Source organism: Trichechus manatus, unplaced genomic scaffold, assembly GCF_000243295.1.
Source record: "Trichechus manatus latirostris isolate Lorelei unplaced genomic scaffold, TriManLat1.0 scaffold00051, whole genome shotgun sequence".
In the NCBI taxonomy this organism is placed as follows: domain Eukaryota; kingdom Metazoa; phylum Chordata; class Mammalia; order Sirenia; family Trichechidae; genus Trichechus; species Trichechus manatus.
This window is the reverse complement of record NW_004443987.1, coordinates 9,165,230-9,173,394: the sequence shown is the minus strand read 5'-3', so window position 1 is coordinate 9,173,394 and position 8,165 is coordinate 9,165,230. Positions and strand designations below refer to the sequence as shown.

The 8,165-nt window shown below is 37.3% G+C and overlaps 1 pseudogene; it reads right to left on the bottom strand.

The window, feature by feature from the left end:
• Positions 1-3,664: 3,664 nt before the first annotated feature.
• LOC101345203 (vigilin pseudogene) lies at positions 3,665-7,555 on the bottom strand (annotated as a pseudogene).
• Between the last annotated feature and the right edge of the window lie 610 nt (positions 7,556-8,165).

Here is an 8,165-nt window from a genome sequence, read left to right as displayed (position 1 = left end):
TTACATGACTAGGTATTGAATTTGTAAAATGACTTAACTGAATCTATAGATTATTTGATTTTTTTCCTTAGCCCCTAACGCTGCTAATATGATGTATTACACCAGCAGTTGTCCTAATACTGAAACACCCTTACATTTTTGGAATACACACCTCACTCAGTCAAGATGTATTTTGTAAAATAATGTTGGAATTTGCTAATACTTCATTTCAAATTTTTGCATATTCATAAGTGAAATTTGTAGCTTTTTAATGCAAGATTTTGCATTAAAGTCATACTAACTATATAGAAGATTTGGAAGTTTTCCCTCATTCTATACTCCGAAATAGTTGAAATAGGATTGGGGTTATCTGCTTTTTAGAGGTCCCATAGAATTAACCCTTTGAAAGCATCTCAACCTCACACATTTTTATAAGTAAGGTTTTGAATTATTTTCTCTCTTTTTCTTATGGTGACTGGGTCTATTGAAATGTTTTGTCTCTGTTGTTACCTTTGAGACTGCTCTGACTCATGGTGACCCTATGTACAACAGAACAAAATATTTCCCTGTCCTGTGCCATCTTCATAAACACAAGCTTTGTCTCTACTTGGGTCAAATTTGGTAATTTCTACTTTTCTAGAAATTATACATATTAATTTTCAAACTATTTGCAGTTTTTCAATGTGACTTATTATTTTATTTTTAAATTCTTTTAATAATCACTACTCTTTTGTCATTTTAAATTTTGCATATTTTTGCTTTCTCACATTTTAGATATAAAACTTTATTTTGTAGTTTTTACATTTTGTTGCAGCTGTTACTTGTTCTAATAGACTCTTTAAAATGAAGTTACTTGTCATTGAATTAATACAGTATTTTAGGCCTTGAATAAACTAAAATCATTCCACTGAGAGACAGCCCAGTCTCTAGAATCTGAAGGAAGCCTACATATATCCAGGCACATTGAAACACTATTCGTAAAAAACTGAACAGAATAAGAAAATGGGGAGAATGTTTTTAGTTCTTTAAGAAGTGATAAGACTATATACTCTTTTTTTTTTTTGAAGACTTTTAGGCTTTTAACTTACAAAGGCATGAAACTGGTTTTGAACTTTAATTCCTTTAGACTTTAAACCATTAGGGGTTTAACTCTCAAGGGTATTTAATCTTTGAAGTTTTACTTCTCTTTGGAAATTTTATAATGGGAGAAGGTTTATTTTCAAATCTGTGTTTATCTCTATAATGCTGGTTTTGTTCTTACTGTTATTGCTATTGTCATTAATATAATTTATTATTAAAATATCTTTAATATTTTACTGAATCTCACTGCAGATATTCTGATAGTTTTATTATACAGCAAGGCTAGAAAAAATTTGAAATAAAATGCAGGAGGAATTATTTATTTAGACTTGGAGTAAATTTAATTAATGCATTGGTCTGAACGATTTCAGTGTCTTAGGGTGGCAAATCTAAATTGCCCTCCAGTGGTTCCAGGGAGCAGTCGTTGATATTGGGGAGTGGTGCTCATGAAGGTGGAACAGAAATACCTGGTATGCTCTGGTAACCTCTCACAAGGGTGGATAACCATACTTCAGACTGACCCTAAGCATAATGGTTAAGCTTAGTGGGCTAAAAGGACAAAAGGTTAGGCAATGTGCCTATAATCATTAAAGACATTGGCTTGGTGCTATAAAATCAATACCAAAAAAAAAAAACAAAAACCAAACCTGTTGCTGTCCAGTCCCAGTCGATTCCGACCCATAGTGACCCTATAGGACAGAGGAGAACTGCCTCATAGGGTTTCCAAGGAGCAGCTGGTAGATTTGAATTGCCGACCTTGTAGTTAGCAGCCTGAGCTCTTAACCACTGAGCAACCAAGGCTCCAATAAAATCAATACTACCCTAAAAATAATGTCCACTGGCCCATTGTATTAACACCAGTTGTTGGTGAAGATGTGAATCACCAGAGGCTCACACACTCCTGGTAGAAATGAAGAACAATTTGGCAATGCCTAGTTAAAATGAAAACGCATATACCCTAACCTAGGTGTGTATATGCACTACCTCCTCCACAAGTTGCTATCTAGGCCCCCTTTATAAGGAGAGCAGCCTGGCATGCTGAAGTGATGGTATCATAATTCATACACTGACATGCAGAACACCTAATTCCAAATGCTACAGCAAAAAAAAAAAAAATTAAGAGATATTAAATGTTGAGTGGCACAGGCATTTTTTAATCTTGTTTCAGAGAGGCAGTATGCAGCCAAAAAGGAGCCAGAGATTATTCAAAAGAGAATGAGTCTCTCCTTACTTATTTGGCCATTATCATTGATAATAAAAGTCTCTCCATTTCCCCACTCTTGACAAACCTCCATATCCCTTACAAGCATATTTCTCAGATCATAATAATTCATCATAATAACTACAGCTGCCCTAGACTCTGAGGCAGAGGACTTGTTATTAGGAAGTTTACTGGGAAGTGCTCTTAGGATAAATACCTATAGAGGAATAAAGGAAAAAGAACTGGGCAGAGGAAGAAGTTTAACTTTGATGCAGTCACAGAGGATTCAGCTAAGCTCATGGTGAGCCCTAGATCTGGGACGGTAATACAGAATTTTCTTGAATTATGGAAAGGGAGCTGGGCATTTATGACCCCATATTGACCAGTCATTGAATCAAGGCTGCCCCTGAGAAGAAGGCATTACCTTGGGCAAGGTGCATTTCTTCAGATGAGGGAAATGCTGGAGGTGGGGTTAATTAAGGTGTTAGGCATCAACTGTTAGTAGCTACAGTAGATTGGGTAGTGAGTGCTTCCGTCTTGTAGGGTGATATGATTGGTGACTCACAGCATCCACTAAAATTACATCTCAAGGCTTTACCAGACCTAAGGGATCACTGGAAAGTAGGAGCCGAAAACAGTCTCTTACTGAGTTTGACATTTTTCCCCAAAGAGGCCTTTGAAGGATGTGTCTGGGGAATGTAAAAACGATGGACGTCTCAAGCCCTTAAACAGCAGTTATGACCATAATATGAGTAAGCCATTCAAGTAATTCTGTCATTCTTGTTCTCTCTAATATTACTGCTATACTACTTTTGATATCTAATACCACTTCCAGTGTCCAATCACAATGTTCAAATTTTATTTTTCTCTATTCTATAAGCCATGCTAGGTGAGCATTTTGGCTCTTGGCAGAAAGCTGGTTGCACTCTACAAAAGAGAAGATTGGGAGTAATACAAATAAAAAGTTTAGAAAAAAGTTTTAGCTTTTTTGAAGTTAAGGAGATTTATGCCTTGGGGTGATGACATAGATGTAATCTCCTTGCCACAGTTTATATCTCAGAATGAAAGTTAAGTGAATAATGACACGCTAAGCAGACCATGTAATTTAGGAAGTGGTATTTGTTTAATATTTTAATAGACTACATTTAAAATAATGGAGAGTCTGTCAAAAAATGTCAAGAACAGGTCCTGTGTAGAAATTAGACACTAAATTGGTAATTACTGTACGCACACAGGATTGAACACTCCCCTTTCACTAAGACATATTTTGGAGTATTTAAGGAGGGATGTGTTGGAAGCAAAGGTTGTAAGAAATGTGCATATTATTCAGCAGCTGAGTCAATTTAGGAATAATTTTTTATGGGATTTTCAGGTCAGTTGTCTGGAACAAAAATATTGTTTTTATCATTGTTGTTTGCATCTCCAAGCGAGGCTCTTAGGAGCCACTTGATGTCCCAAACTGGGAAAGTCTTCAGAGCTGTTCATGCCAGGAGTCTTTTGACTGGTGCTTACAGTATAGGGAGCATCTTTTTCTGTAAAATTCTTGAATGCAGCACTGGATACTTTACACAGAGAGACTCCCTTCATGTGCTCCTGCCGAGACTTGTGCTTTATGACAGCAGCCAGATAATGTTCCTCAAGACTAAGGATATGATAAATTGCTTTCATGACTTTATCAGGAAGTCCAGTCACAATGACAAAGTTTGGATCTGGAGCCCCCCTGGGAGGGAAACAGATATTTACTTGGAATTGAATCATGATTTTATTAATGGCCTGCCCACGGAATCCAATAATTTGGCCATGAACACGGTGGTTTAGCGGGGTTTCCTTAGTTACTGTTTTTTCAAACTTATGCACCATTTTCATTATTGCATCCCGGGCAGCAATGGTATTGTCTTCATACCCAGTGATAACGATTTGGTCTTGTGTTTCATTGCTCTGTTTAATTGGAAAATGGATGGTAACTTCATGTTCCAAGCAAATCTGAGTAATATCTAAACCCTTTTGACCAATGATCTTGGGGTGGTATTTGGGGTCTATTGTGAAGGTCAGTTTAAAACTTCTTAATGCTCGATCTTGTATTTCAGCTTGTAAAGCCAAGACACGTTCTTGTAATCTAGCTTTGGCTTGTTCGACATTTGCAGCAAGACCAGTGATGGAAATATTATTGGACTGTAATCCAGGTGCCGAGACTTGTATACTAACTTCAAATTTGTCCATCAACTTACGTATCCCACTTCCTTTCTGACCAATGATGTAACGGTGAAGGTCAAAGGGCACATCTACTTCAGCAGTAACAGGAATTAAAGCCACAAGGGCTTCCATGGCTGCTTCACACTTTTCCTTTCGACCTGAGATATATATGGTGTCACATTTCCTTGGAGAAATAGGATTATCCTCCTTAGTGTTCCTTTTCCCAATTTCATCTTCATCTTCCTGAACAGCTAGCTCTATATTAGTAACTGGGTTCTCCTCTCTGTCTGGGAATTTGATTTGAACATTATAACCTCTAGTGATTTGTCTGACTTGGGAACACATTGGTCCCATGACAAAACGATGGAATTTCTGGGGAATAACACATTCTGTTGTAACTTGGGTATGAAAGTCGCTAATAATTTCCTGGATCTGTTTCTTGGCTGCCTCCACGCAAAGTTTTGGTCCTTTGATTGTGACTTTGTTGTTCTGTTTTCCTGAACATGAAAAATTAATAATCACACCACCATACACCTCAGTCATTTCCTGTAAAACCTGGCCCCTTCTCATGATAAAGTGACGGTGGTACTTGGGATTTATCAGTATATTGTCCTCTACAACATTGTCTAGATTTTTAATTAGAGCCTCTAGTTCCTTTTGTGCATCTTTAATAGCCTCCTCTGTTCCAGTGATAGTTAACAGTTCTTGATTCTTATCCTCAGGGACAGGGAAAAAGATATGTGCTCCAGTCTCTTGACAGATTTTAGGAACGTTGCCACCATTTTTACTCATGAGGAATTTGTGATACTGTGGTTTGACATGGATGACCACAGCATAACTCTTGCTTTCTTTTTTTTCTGCTAGTTGCAGCATCATTTTCTTAACCTTCTCAACTCTTTGGGCAGGGTCCCTAATGATAACCCTTTGAAGACCTGAGTTGTTTCTTGGAAAGTGAACATAGATCCCTCCACATTCTTCTGTGATTGAACCAATCAAACATCCTTTGGGATCTATAAGGGCTTTATGTAGATTAGAAGGAATAGAAATCTCCACTTCTGAAATATTGGCTATGTCTTTCTGAATGGAAAGAATACAATTATAAGCTACTTTACAGTTTTCCCGTTTTCCAATGATAACAATATTCTCTGAGCTGCTACTTGCTGATGGAAGATGAATTTTTGTGTTGCTCGCTGCACAGATTTTTTGATGTTTGCACCTCCTTTTCGAATGATATTCTTGTGAAGCTTTTTGAATACGGGAATAGTTATGGAATAGCTATTTTCTACAAGGTCTGTCACCACATTGTCCAAATATTTTGTGCATTGTTCTAATTCATACTTGGGCCCCCTGAGTGGGACAATGTCACTTTTTCATGCTGGATCAGGAAAATTAATCATAACTTCTGGGAATTTCTTACAGATATCATGAATCCGTTCACCCTTCCGCCCAATGACTGTGCGATGAAATCTTTGCTAGATAATTAAGTCTTTGCTCTGCTCATTTTCCACATAAGCAGCAAGCTCCAGAAGTTCTCTCTTGGCCTGTTGGACGCCCTGAGAGTCCCCCTCAATTCTGATCAAGTCATTCTTTTCATTTTCAGGTGAGATTAACACAGAAACCTTACTCTTTTCTTTAATCTGGTTTATGATGACACCATTCTTCCCTATCAGATATCTGTGAACCTTATAGTCAATATTAATCCTTCATAATTCATCCTGTCAATTAGGTCTTTGACTATGACTTCAATTTGGTCTCGAGTATAATTCGCATCTTCTGTAGGTCCTTTTATGTTAATTTTATCATCTCCAGCAAATTGTATACAAACTTTTGGCATGTTCTGAGTTATTCTGGATATATTTTGACCTTTCTTACCAATAATAAATCTGTGAATCCAGGAAGGCGCAGAAACTGAGGAAACAGTGTAAGCCTTGGCCTTTGAATATACTTCGGTAAATGCCTTCCCTAAACTTTCAGGCTTACCTTGGAGTATTTCAGGATCTGACATGTTCTCTGAGGGTGAAATCTCTATTGAAACTCCAGTTCTTTCCAGGATCTCCTGCACAGAATTGCTCTTGGGACCTATAGTACACTTGTGCTGCAATTTCATCTCCACAGCTGTGGCTATAGTTTTCTTTTTGGTATCCTCAAAAATCTCCTTTACAGGAGCCACAGACTGATTTAGCTGTTGCTTTCTTTCAGTAAACATTACCTCTGTGTGGTTGGTACTAGGTGGTGGAATATGTATGTGTGCCTCTTCTTCCTGCATGACTTTGTCAACAGGTCTATTATATGTCCTGGCAACAGAAGGATGAAATGACTTTTCCATATCTAGCCTCTCTACAGCATGCTTGTCTTGTTCAGCAGACATAAGAAAAACTTCATGTGGATCTTTCTTTACGCCCTCTTTGGTGCCAGCAATCTTGATCTGGTTTTGATGGTTATCAGGGAATAGGATCTGGATGTTGGTTGCAGTTTTTTTTCCAAGTCTTGTAGTTTTGCTCCAGTCTTGCCTATAACAATGCAATGTTGTTCTTTGGGAGTGGAAACTGTAGTTGAAACTTGTTCCTGAACCCGGGCAAAAATCTCCTTCTGAGCTTTCTTAACAGTTTCTGGCTTACCAGAGACTGTAATGTAGAGACCTTCGTCTTTGATGAAAGTTACTTCTTCCAGGTTGGCACCAGTCCTATGCATGATATCTAGAGAGAATTTGGCTTGTCTATCTTCACCAAACTGATTCAAATACTTTCTCTCCTCCAGAGGCACATAAACTATTTGAGGGATGACTGAGGTTGAATTGCTAGGTTGAATATTACTGCTCAAGAATCCAGCAGGTTCCTGAGTGTTTTCCAATGAATTTGTTTTGTCCAGGAGTTGAGGGACTTTGTCTGTGTAGACTGGAGTGCCAAGCACCTCTTCTGAATTTAAAGCAGTAACATAATTTTCTTTCTGAATGTACTTGCTTTGGTGCTTACCAATGCTTTCTTCAGTCAAATTTTCTTCAGAGTTCATTGTTGATTTTCAATGAGATGTAATCCAGATGTGTTGTAGCTAGATGATTAGCAGCTAGAAAATTCCTTTTGCAGCTGCTCTTGCATACTACTGCATGGGAAAAATAAATATTTTAAAGATGTAATTCCTTTCCAAATCAATCTATAAACTCAAAGTAATAAAAAATAAAATCTTAATATTTATACAACTTGACAACAAATTCTAAAGTTTATCTATTCCAGTGTTATGAGATTAGCAAGATAAGCCCAAGTTGGAGGGACTGTGAGGAAATAATCATCATTTTGCTAAGAGAAAATAAGTTATTCCTTATTCTCATCACAATCATCAACAAATCTCATTTTGCCAAAGCTAGTGTCATTATTTTTTTTTTTTTATTTTACTTTAGATGAAGGTTTACAGAATAGTTTCTCTTTAAACAGTCAGTACACATATTGTTTTATGACACTGGTTAACAACCCCACGACATGTCAACACTCTCCCTACTCGACCTTGAGGAACTGTTTTTTGGTGAAAATATACATAGCCAAAGTTACACCATTTTGAAAGTTTCTACATGTACAATTCAGTGACATCTATTACATTCTTCCAGTTGTGCTGCTATTCTCACTGTCTTTTTCCAAATTATTCCATCACCATTATCTTCAACTCACTGTCCCCTAGGCTTTCCCATCAAACCTTTTGAGTTGCTGTTGTCAATTTGATC